This window comes from Pan paniscus, chromosome 17 (genome assembly GCF_029289425.2).
Source record: "Pan paniscus chromosome 17, NHGRI_mPanPan1-v2.0_pri, whole genome shotgun sequence".
NCBI classification, from domain to species: domain Eukaryota; kingdom Metazoa; phylum Chordata; class Mammalia; order Primates; family Hominidae; genus Pan; species Pan paniscus.
The window spans coordinates 88,218,277-88,243,353 of record NC_073266.2 but is presented as its reverse complement, the minus strand read 5'-3'; the positions used below and the strand labels follow the sequence as shown (position 1 = coordinate 88,243,353).

General features: G+C 37.8%; 1 long non-coding RNA gene across 3 annotated transcripts in view; it reads right to left on the bottom strand.

Moving 5' to 3' along the window:
* The window catches only part of LOC117976851 (uncharacterized), a 292,637-nt gene that overhangs the window by 41,687 nt on the left and 225,873 nt on the right, over nt 1-25,077 (bottom strand). The window contains exon 5 of one of the 3 annotated variants that reach the window (XR_008621909.1): nt 21,818-21,992. The exons of 1 other annotated variant lie outside the window; for it this stretch is intronic. This is a non-coding gene — a long non-coding RNA (uncharacterized LOC117976851). Of the gene's footprint in view, nt 1-21,817; nt 21,993-25,077 lie in introns of those variants that run through there. One more of the 3 variants, XR_004667661.3, reaches the window with a different exon arrangement.

The window sequence follows — 25,077 nt, the reverse complement described above, 5'->3', positions numbered from 1 at the left end:
TGATTTAAAAGTGTGTGGCAGCTCCCTATTCGTTCTCTCTCTCTCTCTCTCTCTCTCTCTCTCTCTCTACCCTGCTCTGCCACAGTAAGATGTGCTTACTTCCCCTTCGCCTTCTGCTATGATTTTAAGTTTCCTAAGGCCTCCCAGTCATGCTTTCTGTTAAGCCTACACACTGTGAGTCAATTAAACCTCTTTTCTTTATAAACAACCTAGTCTCAGGTAGTTCTTTATAGCATTGTAAAAACGGACTAATATACCCTTCAAAAATGTTGGAAAAGACAGTGCCAAGAGCTGGTTGGGTGGCAGGTATAAGTTCCAAGATAGCAAAAGGGGAAACTGCTGCAGATAGCAAACTAATGGAAATAACTCTACCCTCCATATACAACCAATTTTGTATTGTTGATTCCATCTCTAGAACTGGCCCATCACCATGGCACAAGTCCAGTCTACACCACTATCTGCTTTCACCTGGAATATTAAATATTCTTCTTATTGGTCTTTCCATATTTACTCTCAATTCCCTCCAATTGACTTTCCACACTGCAACTAGAATGATCTTTAAAATTGCTGTATTTTTAGGGATTACTCATACAATAGATGCTAATAAAGAACTTGGGGCCGAGCATGGTGGCTCATGCCTGTAATCCCAGCACTTTGAGAGGCCAATGCTGGAGGATCACTAGGTCAGGAGTTCAAGACCATCCTGGCCAACATGGTGAAACCGTCACTATCTAAAAAAAAAAAAAAATATATATATATATATATACAAAATTAGCTGGGTGTGGTGGCAAGTGCCTATAATCCCAGCTACTCAGGAGGCTGAGGCAGGAGAATTGTTTGAACCTGGGAGGCGGAGGCTGCAGTGAGCTGAGATCATGCCATTGCCCTCCAGCCTGGACGACAGGGCGAGATTCTGTCAAAAAAAAAAAAAAAAAAAAAAAACTTGGATGTAGGCAATCTGCTTGGGAAGGGATCACAGGATGCACAGGTGAGGGGGTGTGGGAAATGAATCAGGAAGTGGCAACAGGCCCAGAATGGGATACTACAATGAGCAATGGAGCTCAGTTCCAGTGGGCACTGTCTGAGAAACCATGCAGAACACATATTAGAATGGTCTTGGCCAGGCGCAGTGGCTCAAGCCTGTAATCCCAGCACTTTGGGAGGCCAAGGTGGATCACCTGAGGTCAGGAGTTCGAGACCAGCCTGACCAACATGGTGAAACCCCATCTCTACTAAAAATAAAAATCAGCAAGGTGTGGTGGCACTCGCCTGTAATCCCAGCTACTTGGGAGGCTGAGGCAAGAGAATCATTTGAACCCAGGAGGCGGAGGTTGCAGTGAGCTGAGATTGCGCCATTGCACCCCAGCCTGGTCAACAAGAGCAAAACTCTGTCTCAAAACAAAATATATATATATATAGAATGGTCTCACTGAGGAATGGGAGCACCATTATTTGTGGAGTTTTACTCTAGTGGACATTTAACCTTTAACAAGGGCAAGGAAGCCACTTGTGCCTATCCAGAGAGTTCATAAGACTTTGGTGCCTTAATATTACCGTGCATCCCCCCTCAAAAGTTCCCATTCTAGGTCTCAGAATCTTAAGAACCAAATATTATTAAGGAGAGATTCCGTTACAAAACTGAGCTCCCTAATATCTTAAAGTAATAGATTATAATAAAGTATTAGGACTCTGAGAATAATGAAGTATGAGGACCCTGATTTTTGCATAAGAGACCTACCAGATTGTGCATTCCATCTTCTTTTACATTTTCGTCTCCTGTTATATTTTTTTAATATAGTCTGTCCTGTGGCTACAGAACATTTCCCAGTTCTTAAAGTGTGCCCTGAATGATAGTTATGGATCTGAGCCTGTTATTTTCTTTCATCAAGGATTCTAGAGATGTGAACAAATGCCAGACAACTCCACAACCCATATAATTAGCATTGCTCCCATATGTGTTCAAGTATAAAAGTTGTTGCATAAGTTAATGGTTCAGCTTCAATCTTTACCTCAACCCAATTCACCACAGGGGAGACTGAGTAAATATGATGCTCCAAGCTCCAGGGATTATCACTACCCCCACTTGCCATCACCAGCGATAGTTTTTGTTGCTATATGACCAGTGAGTCCTCCAATTGGAACCCCATTCTTAGAATCTGCTTTTTAATATAACTTCTGGTATTATCCCTCTTAGTTTGAGTTCCTTAAATAGAAAATCCTGAGATAAGGACTTCCGTGCAGGTAGTTTATTTAGGATATTATCCAAGAAGCACAAGTGAAACAGTAGAGGAAGTAGGCCAGAGAAATGGAGAAGCTAATAAACAGGTGACTCTGATCGCAACAGAAGTTTAATCCCCCTAGGGCATTCTGAAGGACCATGTCAAAATTTCTCAGAATTTTCCCACTGAAGGAAGAAAAATTCTGCTAACTCATTTTTTGCTGAAAACCGATGGTCATGACTTCAAATGCCTAATACTTGCTATAGCTCGCGTGACAGCTGAGCAAGATGTGCTGGCACCAAAAGAAAACTCTCAGGTAGGAAGGCTGAGGGATGAGGGTGCTTGAAATTGGAAGTGGCCAGTGAGTCTGGAAATAGTCCATCTCAGCTGCATGTGAGCTTAGAGCTGGACAAAGAGACAGCATCTGCCTCACTGACCATGCCTCTTCTCACCTTAAAATTATTCAAAGATTTCTTATTGCCAAGCCCTAAACCGTTTCTACAAGCAATAACTCCCCCTATCCCTGAGCCCCCTAGGTCTCTGCCCTTCAGTCATGCTGGTCTATTTTCTGTTCGTCAAACATACCCAGGCAATATCAGTGCCTGTCCATGCATTACTCTGGCTAAAACACACTAGCCCTTATCTTTACTTTGGCTGTATCCAACACATACATCAGGTTTCTTGAATATCATTTCTCCAGAGATTGCTGTCCTGAAACGTCAGGTAAGGCAAGCTCCTACTGTGCTGCACTCCCACAACATCCTGCAGGTCCACATTTTTAACACTCTTTATCCTTACTGTTCCACAGTCAATGTCTGATCTGATCTTGCCCACTCAATTGTAAACTCCATGAGAAAAGTTTTATTTGTCTTGCTTCTCTAACATCTAGCCAAAGTATCACCCAGTAACCTCTTAACTAATATGTACTGATGGATGGATAGATGGATGGAAGGAAGGAAGGAAGGAAAGAAGGAAGGAAGGAAGGAAGGAAGGAAGGAAGGAAGGAAGGAAGGAAGGAAGAACTTAGAGCTAAAGTATAAGATTAGAGAACAATTGGCAGAGCTATTTTGATCTGAAATATTGAGCTAGTGGTCAGGGATTGATTTTAAAACCAGAGGTCAGACTCAGACAATAGGAAACAGAAAGAGGTCCAGATATGAAAATAGAAGACAGCCAGACTTGGGGCAGGCAGCATGCATTCCAGCAACCACCAGCCAATAGGTGCAACTGCTCATTACAATTTCTCTGCAGGGAAGACAATATTAACATGTCATTAACACACACAAGCACATTTTACCTTCCCATTTGCTACAACATTAATTCAACAGATGCTCTTGGAGGGCCTGTCTGAAAGAGTCAAAGTTATTTGAGGAAACTTGTTAAGTTTGCAGTTCTCAAAGAGTTCACAGTTTCATAACACAGAACTCAATCATTTTATTACATAATTTGGATATGAAGAGAATAAGCAGTATTAGGACATAACGGTCTTTGTAATAATTCAACATAATTATAGTATTTGTTATTTTTACCTATCTCTTTTTTGTAATAGAATTATGAAAAATACATTAAAGAATTATTACTAGACTAAGATTTATATTTGAATTTGTCATAGCATTTACAAACTGCAAATTTAAAGGTTTATGTAATTTTGACAAACAAGATAAACAAAACAGTCTCTAATTCTTTTTAAAATAATATAGAAGGAAGTACAAATGAAATCCTTAGTACAATAGTTGCTTCTGCAACTTTGCGCTTTATCAAGCATTCAGTGCCCTAGGTGAGTAACACCTATTTTGGTTGCCTTCCCCTTTTCAGGGTACCCTTTTAGTAGCAAATTCTTATGGCTTGAGTATTTATAAAGCCAGGAAAATGATTATTTAGAAGAACCAAGATTGATGGAACTGGAGAAAGGTTACAATTTGTTTAATAGATATTCAATTAAGTAAGCAAATGCATAGAAAAGAACCCAATATAAAAAACTGTGCAGCAGGATTAACTTTCCATCCTTCCTCACACATGTACTGGTGAACACTCAGCTGAGACTGGTTACTGCAGAGACTGTCATGGCTCCTGTCTAGATCCATTTTTGTTGCCTTCCTGACCCTGAGGCTCCAACCCAAGGTGTACACAGGTGCAACTCTGTACCAAAGCTGATATGATCATTACTGACCATTCTGATAGATTGTTGCTGCCACCAGTTGCATATACGTTGTGCTGTTATTTCTACTTCTGTCTAGTTATTACAACAAATCAGGATGTATTAATGTAAAGAAGATGTAGGAAAGAGTATATACTTTGGCAACACAGAGATCAGGACCCAGATCCCTGACCAGATACACATCTGCTCAGTTATCTTTCTGATTGATTTGAACTTTAGTTCCTCACCTGAAAACTGGGGAGGAACATAGAAGAAACACCCTTACTTCAACACAATGGGCCTTCACACATGTCCTGAACCTTCACTATGCTTTCATGCAGGAAATATAAAACATACTTCTCCTTATGAATGCTCACATCTGCTGTGAATTAGTTCTGATTTGTGTCTGTGGTGTAGAAAAACTGATTCTCATAGGAATAAAAAATATATTTCAGAAAACCCAATCTTATTTTTTTATAGATAGAAAGAACATATATAAGTAATACGGGAAGAAATTGAAACAGAGCAGAGTATCTATTGATTCTTTCCTGGGGGGAAATATATCTACAAAGATAATTGGGCCAAATAGTATAGAAAGGATTTAGGAGCATCAGTCAGGACAGAATCTCAACAATTTTCATTACACACTTCTCTTTTTCCAATTTTGTGTGTGTCTCAGTCTGCTTAGGCTGCTATGATGAACTACTATAAACTGAGTGGCTTATAAATAATAGAAATATATTTCTCACAGCTCTAAAGGGTGGGAAGTCCAAGATCAAGGTAAATTCAGTGTCTGGAGAGGACAAGGCAGCTTTCTGAGGCCTCCTTTACAAGGAAACTAATCCCATTCATGTGGGTTCCAGCTTCATAATCTAATTACTTCCCAAAGGCTCCATCTCTTAATATCATCACATTTGTAATTAGATTTCAACATATGAATGGGAGTACAGGGGCACAACATTCAGATCATAGCAGTGTATTTCAGAACACATATATTAGTGAATAAAGAAAATGAATCACAGCTGAGGTCTTGCCAATATGAGATCAACTACACTCCTCCCCTTTGCCAGAGCACATCTTACGGTGCAGTGTGTAGGGCAACTTGCAGCTGTCCTCAACTTGGGTACTGGAAACTGAGTCTAATGCAACTATACCACTAACTAGTTCTGGGCCTTTGGAGAGGTGGTTGTAGTGGGTTGAAATGGTGGACCTCAAAAGATCTGTGTACACAGCACCTCAGATTGTGACGTTATTTGGGAAAAGGTTGTTTTTTGGAAATGTGACTCAGTTAAGAATCATTCTCAGCAAACTATCGCAAGGACAAAAAACCAAACATCACATGTTCTCACTCATAGGTGGGAATTGAACAATGAGAACACTTGGACACAGGAAGGGGGACATCACACCCCGGGGCCTGTTGTGAGGTGGGGGGAGGGGGGAGGGATAGCATTAGGAGATATACCTAATGTAAATGATGAGTTAATGGGTGCAGCACACCAACATGGCACATGTATACATTTGTAACAAACTTGCACATTGTGCACGTGTACCCTAGAACTTAAAGTATAATAATTAAAAAAATTAATTAATTAAAAAATAAAGAATCTCATAATGAGATCTTCCTGAATTTAGGGTGGGTTCTAAATTCAATGACATGTGTCCTTATAAAAGATAGAGGAGGAGACATCTTAGAGAAACACTGGGAAGAAGGCCATGGAAAGACAGAGGCAGAGATTGATGTGGTACAGCCCTAAGCCAAGCAAAAACCAGAGCCATGAAAAGCTGGAAGAGGCAAGGAAGAACTCTTTCCTGCAGCCTTCATCTTGATCTCTTGACAACATCTTGATCTTGGAATTCTGGCCTACAGAACTATGAGAGAATAAATTTCTGTGGTTTTAAGTCATCATGTATGGGGGTAATTGCTTATGGCAGCCCTAGGAAGCCAATACAGTGGGACTCAGTTTCCTCACATATGAAATAATAGTGTTGGAGTACATGATCTCTAAAGGGTCTTCTAACTTGGATTCATTGACTATGATTAGCTGGCATATAGGGAGGCTGAAAAAAAAATCCTGAGGTTAGAGGGAGGTTATTAAGGAATGTGAGAGATTCTCATTCCTTTGCCAACCTCCATATCCATACAATCTCACCACTCTGAGTGTATGCAAAGTCCAACTCAGAAATAAAACAAGTTTAAAGGCAGAAAAAATATCAGTCTTGTCATGATGCAGGATGCACATCTATAAATATCACAAGGCATTTCCTAGCTCAGAAAATGTATTCCAAGGCCTGCTGCTCAACACTTTATAGTTGTAGTGAAAATGAGTTTAATCTGGTATTTTCCCTTTAGTTAAGTGATCACTTAAAATTCATTTAATCATTCAAATAGCATTTATGCAACATTTATTCTGGCAGCATATTGTAGGATGTGCTGGAGATACAGAAATAATCAATGACAGCTATGCCCTCCAAAAGCATAGAGTTTAGAGGGGGCAACAGGCAAGTAAACCAAACGTTTTCTTTGTAATAAGTGTGATAACTTCTATTTTAGAGGTATTCTCAGAAAGATATGCAACATAAGGGTTGAGTATTTAATTCAACACACAGGAATCAGGAACAGCTTCTTGGATGAGGGTATATATGAAGTATCCTAAAAGATAAGTAGATGTAACCAGAAAAATAGATTACAGTGAAGTGCAATTACACAGAATGATACTGAGACCCGGACGTTAGTGAGCTAAGCCAGGGCATACTGTGCATGCGGTGGTGTGGTGGGAAATAGAGATAGGCAAAGATTATCACATAATAATCAGATGTGTCTCAACTGAGTTAAGGCAATGGGATAGGCAGGGAGAAGAAAGTTGACAGAACCTGGTGACTGAGTCTCGTTGGAAATAAAGAAAACAGAAGAATAGCTGTTGCTGACATGGCAACTAGTAGGACTAGTAGGATATGGTGACTAGTAGCATCATTCCCCACAAGGCTGGAACAGATTGGGCAGAGGATATGGGATGTGGGGAGTTCAGGCTACAGGTACTTGCAGGGTATCTTCATTCAGTTGTCAGTAGTGAGATAAATCTAGAGTAATAAATTTGAATTAAATATTGACTGTTCCATCATCAGTGGGTGAGATTTCTCAGGCAGAGTATATAAAGAACCAACACAGTAATTCTAGGGAACATTAGCACTTGAGGAGCAAGCTGCGGGAGGAAAGTCCGTGAGTGAAAGAGAAGATGCTGATATACATGAAGGAGCAACACCAGAAGTGTGTTGACTTGCAAGTCAATAGAGGAGGCAATTCACAAGAAAGAAGATTCCAGCAGCATCAGATACTCTGAAAGATAAAATAAGAAAGAAGGAAAGGCGTCCATTAGATATGGCAATTTAAAGACTGGCAAACATAGAATGAATAGTTTTAGTAGAGACGTGGCAAAAAAAGAAATATCCAGATTACATAGTGATTCCGTGAAAAAATAGCCCAGGAAGCATGGCACATCTTGGCAGAGTGTGGCTCTGAAGAGAAAGAAGCATAGTGGGATTTGCAGACAGAGGATGTCAAGAGTCAGGAAGAAGAAAATGAGAGCAGAGACAATATTCTTGAGTATGAAAGAGCAGTTGATATTAAGAACACAGGTTAAGGCTAGGTGTGGTGGCTCACACCTGTAATTCAAGCACTTTGGGAGGCAGAGGTGGGTGGATCACCTGAGGTCAGGAGTTTGAGACCAGCCTGGCCAACATGGAAAAACCCCGTCTCTACTAAAAATACAAAAATTAGTCAGGCGTGGTGGCACACACCTATAATCCCAGCTACTCAGGAGGCTGAGACAGGAAAATCGCTTAAACCCAGGAGGCAGAGGTTGCAGTGAGCCGAGATTCTGCCACTGCACTCCAGCCTGAGTGACAGAGTGAGACTCCATATCAAAACAAACAAACAAACAAAAAAACAACAGAATTCAGGTTAAGATCTGGGCCAGGAAAGGGGCACCTTCCAATAAAACAGAGAATGAGGGAACAGTGGCCAGAGATTAAGTTTTATTTCTAACCATTGTAATAATGCATACTGTGAGGAGGAAGCTCTTGCTGTGCCTTGGTTTCCTTCTTTGAGAAAAGGAATAATAATAGTATCTATCTCACAGTTTTTAGTGAAAATTAAGTTAGAGAATACAAATAGACATTTCTAAAAGAAGTCATACAAATGGCCAACAGACATATTAAAAAATGCTCAACACCACTAGTCATCAGGGAAATGCAAATCAAACCCAGAATAAGACATCATCTTACCCCAGTTAGAAAGGCTATTATCAAAAAGACAAAAAGTAACAGATGCTGGCAAGGATGCAAAGAAGAGAATGTAAATTAGTAAACCCATTTTGGAACACAGTATGTGAGTTTCTCAGGAAACTAAAAGTGGAACTATCATATGATCCAGCAATCCCACTACTGGGTATTTTGCCAACAGAAAGTAAATTAGTGAAGGGATACCTGCACTCCCACATTTATGGCAGCACTACTCACAATAGCCAAGATATGGAGTAAACCTAAGTGTCCATCAACAGATGAATGGATAAAGAAAATTTGGCACATATACACAATGGAGTACTATTCAGCCATAAAAAAAGGAAATCCTGTCATTTGCATCAACATGGATGTAACTGGAGTTCATTATGTTAAGTGAAATAAGCCAGGCTCAGAAAGATAAAGACAAATATCATATATTCTCACACATATGTGGGAGCTAAAAATGTAGAACTCATGGAGGTAGTGGGTAGAATGATGCTTACCAGAGGGTGGGAAGGGAAATGGAAGGGGAGATGGAGAGAAGCTGGTTAACAGGTACAAAGATACAGATAGATTAAAAAAATAAGTTCCAGTATTACGCAGAACAACAGGGTGAATATGGTTAACAGTAATGTTTTGTTTTTTTCAAAGTAGCTAGAAGAAAAGATTTGGGATGTTCCCAACACAAAGAAATGATAAATGTTTGAGGTGATGCATATCCCAATTACCCTAATTTGATCATTACACATTGTAAGCTTGTATCAAAATATCACATATACACCATAAACATGTACACATATTATGTACTAATGATTTTTTATAATGACAGGTTACATGGAATATAATACAATTGTGCTTAGCACATATTAAGTTTTTACATTTTTACTATTATTATTATTGCTATTATTATTTTCTTAATAGCAGGAGAAAGAGCATGAGTAGTAGTTTTTTTCTTGGAGTGTGTTTTTTGAGGAGGATGCGGCAGCCAGACCGAATGATGAATCTTCAGTGGCAACTAGGAAAATAAGAAAGTCATCTGTCCTCAAAAAACACTAAAGAATCAACTGGAAACCTGTCATCTCAGTAGGTGACCAGAGGTCATACATTTGTGATTTTCTAAATTGGAGAAAAGTAAGGTATGGAAGGAAACAGGTTGGGATGATCTAGAGCTGGAACGAGGCAGTGTGAACACAGAAGAAGGAACAAAAGCAAACAAACTCAGAGGCTGGCAAAAGAGTTTTTAGTTCATGAACCATGAATCACCCAGGTGGTGGAGGAGTAAATTAGGCTCCAGGTAGGTCTGGGATAAATTTGAGTTTTTCAAGGATTTTAAATGTATATCTTTCAGAAAAACAGATAAAGTATTAAACAAAGGTATCTTGAAACTTTAGATTTTAAGATTAGATAAAAACTGCAGAGGTGTAGTTATGAATTTGTTGTTGAGGCAAAGAGAAAACAAAGCACACTGAAGCTAAAAGTAGGGGCTGTGAGGCTAAGTTTCCTATGGATCAGGTGTTCTCCATGCTAGATGCACATTTGAAACCAACATCCATTTTCCACTTTCAGAATATCTGCTTTAATTGTTCTGGGGATGGGATCCAGCTATTGCTGTATTTGGAACTTTCCCTGGGTTGATTCTTATTTGCTGTTAGGGTTGCAAAGCATTGTAATAAATACAGCCTTGAAAAGCAAAATTAATTCTGGCTAAATCATTATGCCAATTGTGATGGTGATGATTATGATAGTCATAATAACAACATAATTATAGTAGTACTAGAGCAGCAGTAGTAGTAGCTGACACTGAACTTATACTGATATCCCAGGGACTCTAAACATTTTAAAATCCATTTTGATGTAATCCCTATTTTGCAGGTTAGAAAATTGAGCCACAAAGACAATCATTAACTTTCCCAAGGTCACAGAGCTAGTTAGTGGAGAGCATGAACTCGGGCATTGTACTTAAGAACTGTCATTCTTAACCATTATGCCACACTTTGACAACTTAACACTCAGAATTGCCACTCCTTAAAGACATCTTCAAGGTTAATGTGCAAGTTGGCATTAAAAAAACAGATTAGTTTTCTCAGGAAGCTAAAATGAGCTAAAGTGAGACATACGTATAAATATACAGACATGTGCCACATAACGACGTTTTACTTAATGATGGGCTGCATATAGAACAGTACCCCATAAGATTATCATGGAGCTGAAAAATTCCTTTTCTAGGTTTAGATATGCTCAGATACACAAATATTTACTATTGTGTTACAATTGCCTACAGTATCCAGTACAGTAACATACTGTACAGGTTTGTAGCCTAGGAGCAGTAGGCTATATCATATAGCCTAGATGTGTAATAAGTTATACCATCTAGGTTTGTGTAAGTGCTCTCTATGAAACATTTCTCAGAACTCATCCCGGTCATTAAGCAACACATGATTGTATAATACCAAGGCTGATCTACTAGTGTCTACTAGAAATAAAAATGAAGATTTTAGTCTGTCTGATCTCAATCTATTCAATTAGTTGCTTTCTTTGAAAGAACACAGTTCACCACACATAAAATTAAATAGACGAAAAAAATAACCTTGTCAAATTATCATATAAAGTTTGCACCAAGAGCTAAGATGTGACATCAAGATTAAAAGGCACACACATCCCGAAGCCAACAGAATCTTCAGGGTTTCTGTGGATAATTTTTTAAATTGATTCTTCCATTTATGACTAAGGTCTCAAAAACAATTGCAGCAAAAACAAAAATTGACAAGTGGGACCTAATAAAACTAAAGAGCTTCAGTCATGCCTGTAATCCCAGCACTTTGGGAGGCTGAGGTGGGCAGATCACAAGGTCAGAAGTTCGAGACCAACCTGGCCAACATGGTGAAACCCTGTCTCTACTAAAAATACAAAAATTAGCTGGGCCTGGTGGCAGGCATCTGTAGTCCCAAGTACTCAGGAGGCTGAGGCAGAAGAACCGCTTGAACCCGGTAGGTGAAAGTTGCAGTGAGCCAAGACTGTGCCACTGCACTCCGGCCTGGTGATAGAGTAAGACTCAGTCTAAAAACAACAACAACAAAAACAAAACAAAACAAAAAAACTAACGAGCTTCTGCACAGCAAAAGAAGCTATCGACAAAGTAAACAGACAACCTACAGGATGAAAAAAAAATCCACAAACTATTCACAAACTATGCATCTCACAAAGATCAAATATCCAGAATCTATAAGAAACTTAAATAATTTGACAAGCAATAAACCAATAACCCCATTAAAATATGAGCAAAAGACATGAACAGACACTTCTCAGAAGAAGTCATACAAGCAGCCAACAAACATATGAAAAAATGCTCCACATCACTAATTATCAGAGAACTGCAAATCAAACCACAATGAGATACCATCTCTCACCAGTCAGAATGGCTATTATTAAAAATTCAGGCTGGGCGTGGTGGCTCACGCCTGTAATCCCAGCACTTTCGGAGGCCGAGGCAGGTGGATCACAATGTCAGGAGTTCGAGACCAGCCTGGCCAATATGGTGAAACCCCATCTCTACTAAAAACACAAAAGTTAGCTGGGTGTTGTGGCAGGTGCCTGTAATCCCAGCTACTCAGGAGTCTGAGGCAGAAGAATCACTTGAACCTGAGAGGCAGAGGTTGCAGTGAGCCGAGATCATATTACTGCACTCCAGCCTAAGTGACAGAGCAAGACTCCGTCTCAAAAAAAAAAAAAAAAAAATCAAACAATAGATGCTGTCTGGGCTGTTGAGAAAAGGGAATGCTTATACACTATTGGTGGGAATGTAAATTAGTTTAGCCACTGTGGAAAGTGGTTTGGAAATTTCTCAAAGAACTTCAAACAGAACTACTTTTGACCCAGCAATTCTATTACTAGATATACATCAAAAAGAAAACAAATCATTCTACCAAAAAGACACATGCACTTGCATGTTCTTCACAGCACTATTCACAATAGAAAAGACATGAATCAACCTAGGTGCCTGTATTAGTCCATTCTCACACTGCTATAAGGACATACTTGAGACTGTGTAATTTATAAAGGAAAGAGGTTTAACTGACTCACAGTTCCAAATGGCTGGAGAGGCCTCAGAAAACTTAATATCATGGCAGAAGTGGAAGCAAACACGTCCTTCTTCACATGGCGGAAGGAAGGAGAATGAGAGCTGAGCGAAGGGGAAAGCCCTTTATAAAACCACCAGATCTTGTGCGAACTTGCTCACTATCATAGGAATAGCATGGGGGAAACTACCCAATGATTCAAGTACATCCCACCAGGTCTCTCCCACAACATGTGAGGATTATGGGAACTACAATTCAAGACGAGATTTGGGTGAGGACACAGCCAAACCTTATCAGTGCCCACCAGTGGTGGACTGGATAAAACAAATGTGGTACATATACACCATGGAATACTATGAAGCCATAAAAAATAATGGAATCATGTTCTTTGCAGTACCATGGATGCATCTGGAGGCCATCACTCCAAACAAACTAATGCAGAAACAGAAAACCAAATACCACATGTTCTCACATATAAGGGGTAGCTAAACGTTTAGTACCCATGGACAAAAACATGGGAATAATAGATACTGCAGACTACAGATGGGGAGGGAGTAAGGAAGGCATGGGTTGAAAAACTCAGGTACTATGCTGAGTACCTGGGAGATGGGGTGATTTGTACCTCAAACCTCAGCATCATGCAATATCCCCAGGTAACAAACCTGCATGTGTGCCCCCTGAATCTAAAATAAAAGTTGAAAAAAAAAGTGATTTTTTCAAAGCAGACCTCCCCAGAAAGGACTGTGAGTTAAGAGCCACAGAAATGCCTTTCTGCCTTATGTGTACAACACAAAGTGATTGGCACCTCAAGAAAAGCTCTCTCCATTTTACACCTGGGAGAGAAGAGGAGTCAGAATAAAATTAATTCAGAGAATTTCAGCTGCAGTCTGCTTCCTAAAAATAATAAGCACCTAAAGAACACCTGGAACCAAAGATATCCCCAACCACCAACACATTAAGCTCTTTTTGTGAGTGTGCAATTTACTTTATTATTAAATATGAGGATTCATTAATGAAACTACAGAACTTATACTTAAATTACATTGAGTTTATATACATATATTTAGACATACCTGTATATGTATATATAGTATGTAATATATAATAGCTATGATTAATGTGTAATTATATAATAATTTATATATTATAGGTTTATATATATTTTCACACTGTATCTAATACATGGTATATAACATATACTATATAGAGTCTCAGTGAGTGAATGGTAAAGACATGCTAAATATACAGTGGTTAAACTCATGTAGTTAGCATAATTTCAGTGAGATTTTAACACTGTTATTATATGGTAGGAGTCAAGCCTTGGACCTACAATGCCAAGGAGCAAGATTTTTTAAATGAAAACTTCGAGACCAGATCCACATTTAAAAATTGAAGAGTATCCAAACAGATGAATATGCATAAGAAATAACAGCATATATGGTAATGAATATACATCTACTTTTCTTGGTAGTTCTCATCCTTTAGCTTCTGTTTCCATCATTATATTTACCTCATTCATACTCCAAACATATTTCCTTTCATAGCTTTGGCTTATCTTTATCCTCAAAGAAATACATAATTGTTCATGACACATCAAAATCAGGAAAGTATACAGACTGAATTAAAGGAGATGGACTTCTATTAAGCATGAAGTCCTGCATCTAAGAATAGGAAGACAGCCATGTGTCTATTCTTAGTTGTCACGATAAAATATCTCATTGTCTAAACTAGGCAATTTGATAAAGTATATATGATTTCACCAGAGGTTGTAAAAAAGAAATGATAATTCTCATGTTTCATGGCTAGGTTAGACCTTAAAAGTCAACTTGGTATTGTATCATTCAACTACAGTGCTTTCTTTAGGTTGAAACAACCCTTTATTATCCAAAATAAAGCACTATTCAGAATGCTCACAATTTGTCTTGGTAATGAAGCTAACTGTGTTATCAGTTACAATCACATGGAATATGGTGATTTTAAGAAGTCTGATCAACAATTCAGTCCTTCACATTAAAATGAGACTAATTATGGAACACATAAATAAAATTTGTTTTCTCTTTTTGACGTCCAACCAGCTACTGATTAAACCATGATGCTGGCTAATTAAATATGTATATGAAAGTGTGTGGGCTTTTTTTTTTTAATTTCAAAATAGTTACTAGTTTTCTAGCTAAATATTTGTGCTGAATTGAAACCCCTATTGAATAATCTATTATTCATTGCTAAATTTACTTAAACTTAGAAACCTGTGTTTACATTTTCTTATAAACTTCCAAAGAGCCATCTCTCACCTAATTCTAGTATGTTTAAATGCAAACTTATAAATAATTATAACCTTATAAATATAATAAAATGGTAATGCTAACCAAAATTTTTATAGGCCTGAAGATTGGCATAATTGATGCTCTCTTTATAGTCTGTTTCTGCACAGCAGTAATCCACAATCTCAAATGCAGACCCATTTATTAATTTATTTGATGAAGATTTATTCTATTAATTATGTTTTAGGCACACTGCTGAGCATTAAGAAAACAACATTCAACAACTTACACGTGTTCCATATCCTCCTGGAGCTTAAATTCACAAACCTGCTGGTGTTAGAAGAATTTTCTCAGCAGTAGGACTAATTTGCTGAATTCACCAATTTACTGATTTGCCAAGAATAGAGAAGTGCATTTCGCATTTAGTAAACTGAATATTCTTATTAAAGCTGTTAAAACATTGTTTTTAAGTTAGTAACAATCTTGTTAAAGCTATTATAAATAACTTTTTGTTAAGTCAGTAAATTTTGTAAATGTGGTGATTGGGCCATTTGACAAGTTCGTCATTCAGTGAATCATTTTTAGAACATGAAGTGCTGCTGAATTCACCTAGAGATGCTTCTTCCTACCCATGTCGATGTTCAAATCCCAGGACTAGCTTGTAAGTGCATCTCACCCAACCTCACCACAAAATTGTGAGCCTATTGCAGAAGGAATTTACATCCGCTTTGTGGATGATGATCCAGAGTCTCAAATATCCGACAAAAGTATAAGTTTATACAAATAAAGTTAGTATCATGCATGGCTGTGCACTTAGATCTTTCAACTCAGCATGCAGTTCTTTTAACAAGACTCTCTGCCATGCATTATTTTCTTGGTGTTCAACTGATATCATGTGGATTAATCATGCTGCTAGTTTCTAAGAGATAACAGGAAGCAGTCGCCCCCCAGGAAGACTCTACGTGCATGTAGAGTCCATATGGTTGGAAATTTCAGAGCTGAAACCTGACACCATTTTGTGCTTAGGCTACCTTTGGATTCATAAAACTGGGAACAGACTGAAGAAGGGCAGCGGAGGCTTTGCAACCGTGACACATTCTGGCAAGTCAGGTGTAAAGTTTACACAGCAGCAATGCTCATTGACTTTATACAAAATTGTGAGGATGGAGCTGCTGTCAGACAACCCACTTGGCTTAGAGTTTTCATTTATCCAGCAAATATGTTAGTTACATAAAGTTTAATTATTAATTTTTAACAGGGCACAGCCACTGCCTTTAAAATTTTAAATATCTGGGGAAAAAAGTGTTATATGACCCTAGGCCAATTTTAAACTTTTGTGCCTCAGTTTCCTCAATTACTGGAAATTGGAAATTACAGTGATAACTATCCCATCCTGTAGTGATGAAAATGAAATGAGATAATACAGATTAAATGCCTAGAACCTCCTTCTCAGAGCTGATACCTGGATTATATGTAGAATGAGAAAAACGGTGAGCAGATATTAAGAATGGCATATGCCCAAGTATATCCCTGGTATATAAAGAGAGGCACATCCAGAGAGCTGACAAAATTTTGAGATATCTGGGTCAGGTCCTTATAGAGTGAGTGGAGAGTTAGGCAAGAATCAGATCACACAGGCGTTCCAGAAAAACTGAGGACTCCCAATTTTATCCTCTAGGCTTTGAAGAGATACTTGAGAGATTTTTTAAGTAGGGAAGTGCTGTAATGAGAAGTACATTTTAGATGGATCCTTCTAGTAATGGTGTGGATGGTTTGGTATAAGTATAGATAGAGACAGAGAGAAAGAGAGAGCTAAAGAAGAGACAGAGAGAGATAGAGATACAGATATAGATAGAGACAGAGATATCGCATTTCATCAATGAAAGAAGTTTCTTCCTTGTACCAGGCTCAGTTCTAGGCACTTCACTCATATTATTTCAGAAATTCACAAGACAGCCTCCTGGCCCTCAAGGAGTTCATCTTCAGGAATGAGGGAAGTTTTTGTCATGAGACATTTCAGAGGAATGATATTGAAACTGAGCCTTGGGAGGCCCTGGAGAGGAGCAAGGGTTGCAAATGCAGGAGCAGCGTGGGCAGACCCAGGGTTGAACAGCACATTCTGCAGCATGCACCATGCAAAGGGGCTGGCAGTTTTGCCACATTGATAAAAATGCACCTTTATTACTTGGCAGGCCCTACATCTACTACCTAATATAATGTCCACAGCCAATATTCGGGGAAGCTAGGAAGGAAATGTTATAAAGGAGGAAACTACAGTCAATGGGAGGCATTACACAAACTTAAGGCAAAGAATCACACATTCTGATTTTCTTTTTGGATTAAAAAAAAATCCAGCAAGAGTAATCTGAGTGTATGTCACTCACTTTTCTTTAAAAAGAAAAGGGTACAGATTGTAGGAATATGACCTCGAAGTCAAGGAGACCAAACTCAAAATAATTGTACTGGTTCAACGTCAAATGACAGAGGGTTGGATTAAGCCAACTAAGATAGAAAGGCCCATAGGATGCCTAGAATGAGGCAGGGAGGAGTCAAGAGAGAGAGCAAGCTAGAATGACTTCCAGACAACTGTTTGTAGGCTGGGTAAAGAGGTAAATAGGGAGCAAAGAAGAAAAAGCAGGTTTGGTGGAGGTCATGGTAGAGATATTTCAGCTTTGAATATTTTGAGAATGAGACCTATCTGGTTATCCTCATGGAGGAACCATCTGGAGATATGGGTCCCAAGCACATGGGTCATCATTGTACATCTGGCAGTTGAAGCTGCAATGAGATTCCATGTAGAGCAGCCCAGTGAAAAGTGAGTGATGGGGAAGGTGTGAACTGGTACCTGAACAGATGTGCCACGTTTCCTCTTGGAACACACCTGCAATGATGGAGCCTGGCAGGCTGCACAGACTCCAGGAGGCAAAGACATGAAACTGGCAAGAAAACAAAGCTCTTCAAGGGATTATGATAGGCAGCTCCACACAGCCCCTGACACCATGAACCAACATAATGTACTGTGATTTCCCTGAGCCTCAAATCTAAGGGAGGATGTTACTCCATTAAAAGCGAGGCTTGGAAATGCTGCTTTGCCACAACCATGAAGTCTTTGGGAGAGCACACAAATTGCCAGCAGCAGCTAGAGGTGGTGACTAAAGTCAACCATATGAAGGTTGTTGTCTAGTTGGTCTTTCTACAACCATGCTTCATAATCAGCATCAACAAAGACAGTTTTAACCAAGATCACCAGCTTTACAGAAAATTTTCTAGTATTGTTCTGTCTTCTCTGAATTATCAAAATAATATACTTTACTAAGAAACAGGCTAATAATACATCATTTTCCCTTGCTGTGAAAATATAGCATCTGTGTCCTGAATATCCTACATTACAAAATCATTAAATAAAAAGTATTCTAAACCCATCATAATAAAGTCTGTTAAATTAAGACAAACTATATTCAAATGAGAACAGCAGTTGATGACCAGTTTTATTTAAGAAGTTAACATTTTTTTCTTTTGAGTTTAAAACACTTGGAAAACAAAACCAGCATGCTGTCCATAACAAAATAGGATCCTCCTGCTGCAGAGTGTATTAAGAACTTCTGAGAATAGATTATTACTATGTTTTGGATCCTTAATTCAAAGCATGTCTAAATGCTTTGAGGCTTACAGGCAGATTTTTCATTATTATGTAGAGGACTGTGTAAAAAAAGATTAAAAATGTGAAATAAACAAAACCATCTCTGTGAGTGAAGGGCAATGTACAACCACCAGCCTTAGGAAGAGAACTACTGAAAACACAGAGAATGACAGATCAGTGGCCTAAAGTCAGTAGAAAAGGAAATGATTTTAATTCCCACTGCCATGGCAACTCCAGATTCCCCTTTAGTTACCAGTGGTTAAGGCCATTCAAAATTTAGGTTAATTTTTACAACAAACAAATATTGATAAACTTAACTACCTTTTCCATGTGTTTCCTTAGTATTTTTGTAAATATCATTATTGTATTCTATTGAAAACTTAGAAGAGACATTTTTAATAACATTAATCTATGTCCTGCTAACTATTGCTGCTTTCTATTTGTAAAGTTACTTTCTTATTTACCATATGTTTCTCTACCCAAGCTCTCCATTCCTAAACACATACCCACACAAATATACAAACACATTCACAAACACACATACTATTGTATGATTTGGTAACAACAGGTTCTGGATGAATCTTTCCAATCTGTTAAAAGTATAACTTCAGTCCCACTAAGGGTAGTATTGACTCTGGTCCATGTGTTTTGCTCTCTGTAATTCAGTAACATTAGAAAGACATCTTTAAATTATAGAAATATTTTTTGGTGTAGAAAACCACATGAAGTACAGCAAAAAAGCTCAATGCTCTTTTGGTCATGTGACTTCATCTCTTCTCCCAGATGGTATGGTGAGCATAGAGATATTAACACTTAAAATTTTAGGGGCCAGGCGCAGTGGCTCACACCTGTAATCCCAATACTTTGGGAGGCCGAGGCAGGTGGATCATGAGGTCAGGAGTTCAAGACCAGCCTGGCCAATATGGTGAAACCCCATCTCTACTAAAAATACAAAAATTAGCCAGGTGTGGTGGTGGGCACCTGTAATCCCAGCTACTTGGGAGGCTGAGGCAGGAGAATCGCTTGGACCCAGGAGGTATAGGTTGCAGTGAGCCGAGATTGCGCCACTGCACTCCAGCCTGGGTGACAGAGCAAGACTTCATCTCAAAAAAAAAAATTAAAATTTTAAGGTGATAAGAGGCCACATCTACAGGTCCAGCACTTACCCAAGATGTGGCTGAGTCCCCAAAATTCCTTTCTTTTTTTTTTTTTTTGCTCTGTTATGCAGCTCTCCAAAACAGTAAGTGTTATTCTAGAAGCTGACACTTCTAGACACTTCTAGAAATCAACAATCAATTATTTTAACTAAAAGGTGGCTAGGATTTCTTCAGACTTTTATGATATTTGGGTTATGTGTTTGGTATACACCGAATTATTTTAGAATAAAAGTGTTTTAAGTCCACTACTTAGTGCTAGATGATAGATCAATATGAGAAAAATCTAAATATTTTCTTTGACTATATAAATACCAATCTCAATGCACATATAATCCTCTAATTCTAGTTGGTCGGTCTTAGAGGGGCTTTTGAATAAAAAGCATAGTTAGTTACTTATTATCATTAGTATGAGTTCTTAAAGGAGTTATTGACATCACAATCCAGTTGTATTATAACTGCTCCTCAATCCAACACACTAACAGATGCAAGTACACAATATATATGTTAAGAAACAACAGAATATCATTCCATGGCAAAACAAGCTGGGAAGTAATCTTTAAATACACACACACACACACATACACACACACAAATGGTGTTAAAGTTTTTAAATGCTTAAAAAATTCTACAACGATAAATGTAAAAGAAAGTATTTAATAGCTCTTATGAAACTGCAAAGTTCAACCAAAACATTCACTTGTCTGTGTATGTGTGTGTGCATGTGTAAACACATAACACATATATACACATATATACTTGTTATATATACACACATACACATATCTATATCTGTATATATATATATACGCACACACATATATACACACACATATATATACTCAAGTATATATAACTATATAAGACATTCAAGATTTAGTCATAGTTATTTGGCATTTTGTAGACAAAACAAAAAGAAAGAAGTAGGTTTGAGACCTGGTACGGTGAGAACTCTGTCACTCTTTATTGTTCTTCCTTCTTGTCTTAGTTAGCTCAGGCTGCTATAATAAATTATCCTAGACTGGGTGGCTTAAACAACAGACATTTTTTTTCCTCACTGTTCTGAAGGCTGGAAGCCTAAGATTAAGATGCTGGCAGATTACACTCCTGATAAAGGCCCTTCTCCTGAATTATAGAATGCTGCTTCTTACTGTGTCCTCACATGGCAGAGAAACAGGGAAAGAGAATGAGAGAGAGAGAGAGAGAGAGAGACAGAGAGACAGAGAGTATGTGTTCTTGTTCTTCTTATAAAGCCACCAAACTCATGATCTCATCTAACTCAAATTACCTCCCAATTTTTCCCACCTTCACATGCCATCACATTGAGGGCTAGGGCTTTTCTGGGGATGGGAAAGAGACACAATTCAGCCCAGGCACTTCTTATTTCTTCTTTGCCCATTACTTCTTTTATCTTTAAAAAACATTTCACAACAGATGTGAAAATCTTGCTTGACTAGAGGTGCAAACATGTGTGTCCGACGATGCCCAATTTAAGTATATTTAGACAGAAAGATATAAGATTCTGTGAGTGAAAAATGCCATGCATTAATAGTGATTGTCTAGGGAAAGTGTTTCTCATTTTCAGTGAAAGTTGGTTTTGCAATATAAATAGTGTTGTGTGTCCCATTATATGTTATACATTAAATTAGTAGAAATACATGCACGAAATGTATTAAGAACATGCACAAAATGCACCTGAATGGTAGCAGTTATGAGCACACTCCAAAGCCAAACAGTCTGGGTTTGAACACTCATTCTGCTACATACTAGCTGGATGACTTTGGCCAAGTAAATTGATTTGTCTGTGCCTCAGTTTCCTCACCTATAAAATAAGAACAACAGTATCCACCCCATTTGATGGTTGTAAAGATTAAACGTATCAAATTACATATATAAACATGTATAGACACATAGATGCAGAACAATGTCTGGCTTTCAGAAAGTACTGTATGTTTATTCTCAATAAAGTACTAAACATGAAGATGAAACCCAACACATGCTTTCAGAGGAGTTCCGATTACAAATAAGACTGAAAAGAAATATAGAACTTACCACCAAGTCACGGAACAATAACCCCAGAAACACAGAGTTTCTAAATTGGTAGTCTCATGTCATTTTATACCGAGGTTAAACTTTTATGATGACAACCAGAGCATCCTTCAAATCAAATGGGGGATGTATGAAGACTCTTTTGGTTCATTACTGAATCCTAGAATTCAACCAATACCTGTTGAACATAGTTATAAAGAAATAATAAGTTCCAAAGGGGATAATGCATGCATGAGAAATATTCAACATAAATGGTGACAACAAATTAGGCCAGTCAGAGTTTGAAGGAAGCACACCAGATATCTGATCAAAAATAAAAAGGGGAATGTAATCTCATTTGTGAAATCTGGATTCTTAGCATTAAAGAGTATAACTCAAAACCAAAACCAAACCCTGGCTAAGTGTATCAAAGAATATGATACTTAAGTGCCTTGAATTCACCTACATAGAACTATCTAGAAGCCGGGTGTCAAAGATATTGTGAGAAGTCCAGGAATAGGTAATAATTAACCACACGCTCCAGCAATGCAGGCAAGAGAGCTGTTACATATATGCCTGCTGCTTGTTTGGCTATTAAAGTCATTTCTTTTAGAAACACCATATGATTCATCTCTGAATAAAATAAAATCTTCCAAAATTAGGGGAATCCCAGCTTGAAAAGGTATCAGACAAAAAATCTGACCTGTGTTGGAAGCACTATAGCAAGAGAACTTCGCTCTATTAAGAACCAGCTCTGCCTTTCACTATTGCAAATCACTATCTATGACTAGCAGCCATATGTCTGGCCTGTTTCGGGTTTTGTCACAGCGTGACTTTAATGCATAAATAGCTACAGTTCCAAAATCTACAGGTGCTTGGCCATACTATTCCAAGTCTCCAGTAGCCTTTTAAAATTCTATTCCCAGAGTAGTTAAATGATGGAAAGTTTAGTCAACATTTATGCAGATATACTTTTGGCTCTTTCAAAGTCTTCTGAATATTCATCTTCTCTAAATGTTAATACTACAAAGTTTTCCAATTTTAATGTATTTTTTAATTTTTCAAACAACATAATGACTGACTGAAAAAATTCTGTTTATTATCTCAAGAAAACTGCTAAAAAGAAATGGAAGTTCAAGTGAGCAGGTTTACTAAGGAATGAATAGGAATTGAGAAATAGAGATAGTGACAGCTGATTTAATATATCAGTTGCATTTAGAATCACTGGGTATATTAATAAAAGGAAGATTACTAATACTTATATAATTTCTACTGAATCTCAATTTCTAATCATAGAGCTAGACAAAATATGTTTTGAAGAGTCTTCACATATGGCCCCAATGTTCCTGAAACACCAGTATAGACAACACTGGCAGATGTGCTAAGGAAGGAAAGATCTAAGCAGGTTTAAAAAGAAAAACTGGAAAGAGCAAGATGACAGTGAAATAATGAAAAAAGAAATAATGGGCTAATCAATGCAAACAAGGTCTCTCTGGGGACAGGATGAGAAAGGCAGAGAGAGGTACTAGGTTTACAGAGAAGAAAGAACCAACTTCCACATTGAAGCAGAAGACACAAAGCAAAGAAAGAGCGGAGATGCAATTCAGTCCATATGTTACGTGGCATAAAGTTGACATTTCCAGACTCTTCTCAAGCCCAAGCCATCTCCTGAGAATGAGGGAAGAGGCAGGAAGTATAGAGGTTCAATGCAAGTCCAGAAAGCTTGAAGTTGCTGATTGCTTTCTAATTAAGATACTATATATGTTCTTTGTTTTAGAGAGGTAAAAGAAAGAGATACTCACTAGCAATCTCTCATTAGTATTTCCTAGGTGCTTTAAACTGTTGTAACTACCACCAATTCAAATATAACTTCTAGGATTGATGAATTGGTCTGGGCAATTAGAATAGCAGAAAAAGCATATTGAAAGGAATTTATCAATTTCTACCAAGGCAGGTTTTTTTTTTTGCGACAGCCTTTGTTAATTTCAGATATCATATCATCCATGATTACCATCATCTATAATAAATCATGTGATTTCTGCATCACAGCTTATTTTTAAAACAAGAAAAGGAAGGTAAAAAATTATTGTCTCTTCATAGTCAATGTAATCTTGTTGAATCAACCCAACTTTTTTTCCTAGGTGAATTTTGGTAGAAAGAAGATGAATTTGGGACAAATGAAGAAGAATGTCAAAGAGAGGGAGGAAGGGAGAGACTCATTATCCCCCAGTGTTTATATAGTGTACTTATTGTTCCTTTCTGTTTTCTGAAAAACGCAGATGCATTTAAATTGATTAGTAAGTCAGACATCTCTATAAACAACAGGAAATTGTATGCTCAAGTCTAACTACCACCAAAATCAGAAGAACTTCTTCAGACACCAGGAAAACACTGATCTACATTCTGTAACTACAGATTTGATTTGTCCTCTCTACAGTTTCATATGATGCAATTATACAGGATGTACTCTTTCATGTCTAGCTACTTCAGCTTAGGTTTTGCGATTCTCCCATATCGTTATCTGTACTTTGCTCTTTTTATTGCTGAGTAGTGTTCCATTGTATGGATGTGCCACAATTTGTTTATCCATTTGGCATTTCATGAATATTTAGGTGTTTAAAGTTCCAAACAACAAGAAATGGGAGTTCCATTTCCTTCATAGCCTCACCTCCAATTTGGATTGTCAGTTTAAGAATTTTAGCTATTTAAGTGAGTGAATAGTGGCAAACTGTGTTTTTTTGTAAAATTTTCATTTCCCTAATGACCAGATGATAGTAAAATGTACTTACTAGCCACTTATGTGTCTTATTTAATGAACTGTTGAAATCTTTTGCTCATTTTCAATTATGCTGTTTGTCATATTATTGAATTGTATATGTGGACATGGACATAGATAGATATAGATAAAGATATATAAATGACGTATATACAATACAGTTATATTTTAGAACCAAGTCCTTTATCAAGTAAGTGTATTCCAAATATGTTCTTACAGTCTGTAACTTGTTTTTCCATTGCCTTAATGATGTCTTCCAAAGAGCATTTTTTCACTGTGAGAAAGACCAATAGTGTTAGTTTACTTTTGCTGTGGTAACAAATGACCAGAAACATAGTGGCTTACAACAGCATAAATGTGTCATGTGACAGTTCTATAGGTTAGACATTTGGCATGGCCTCAGTGTTCTAAAATCAAGGTGTTGGCAGGGCTGTGTTTCTTTCTGAAGGCTCTAGGGACTCTTTCTGCTTCCAGAAGTGGCCAGCATTCCTTGGTTCATGGTCCCCTT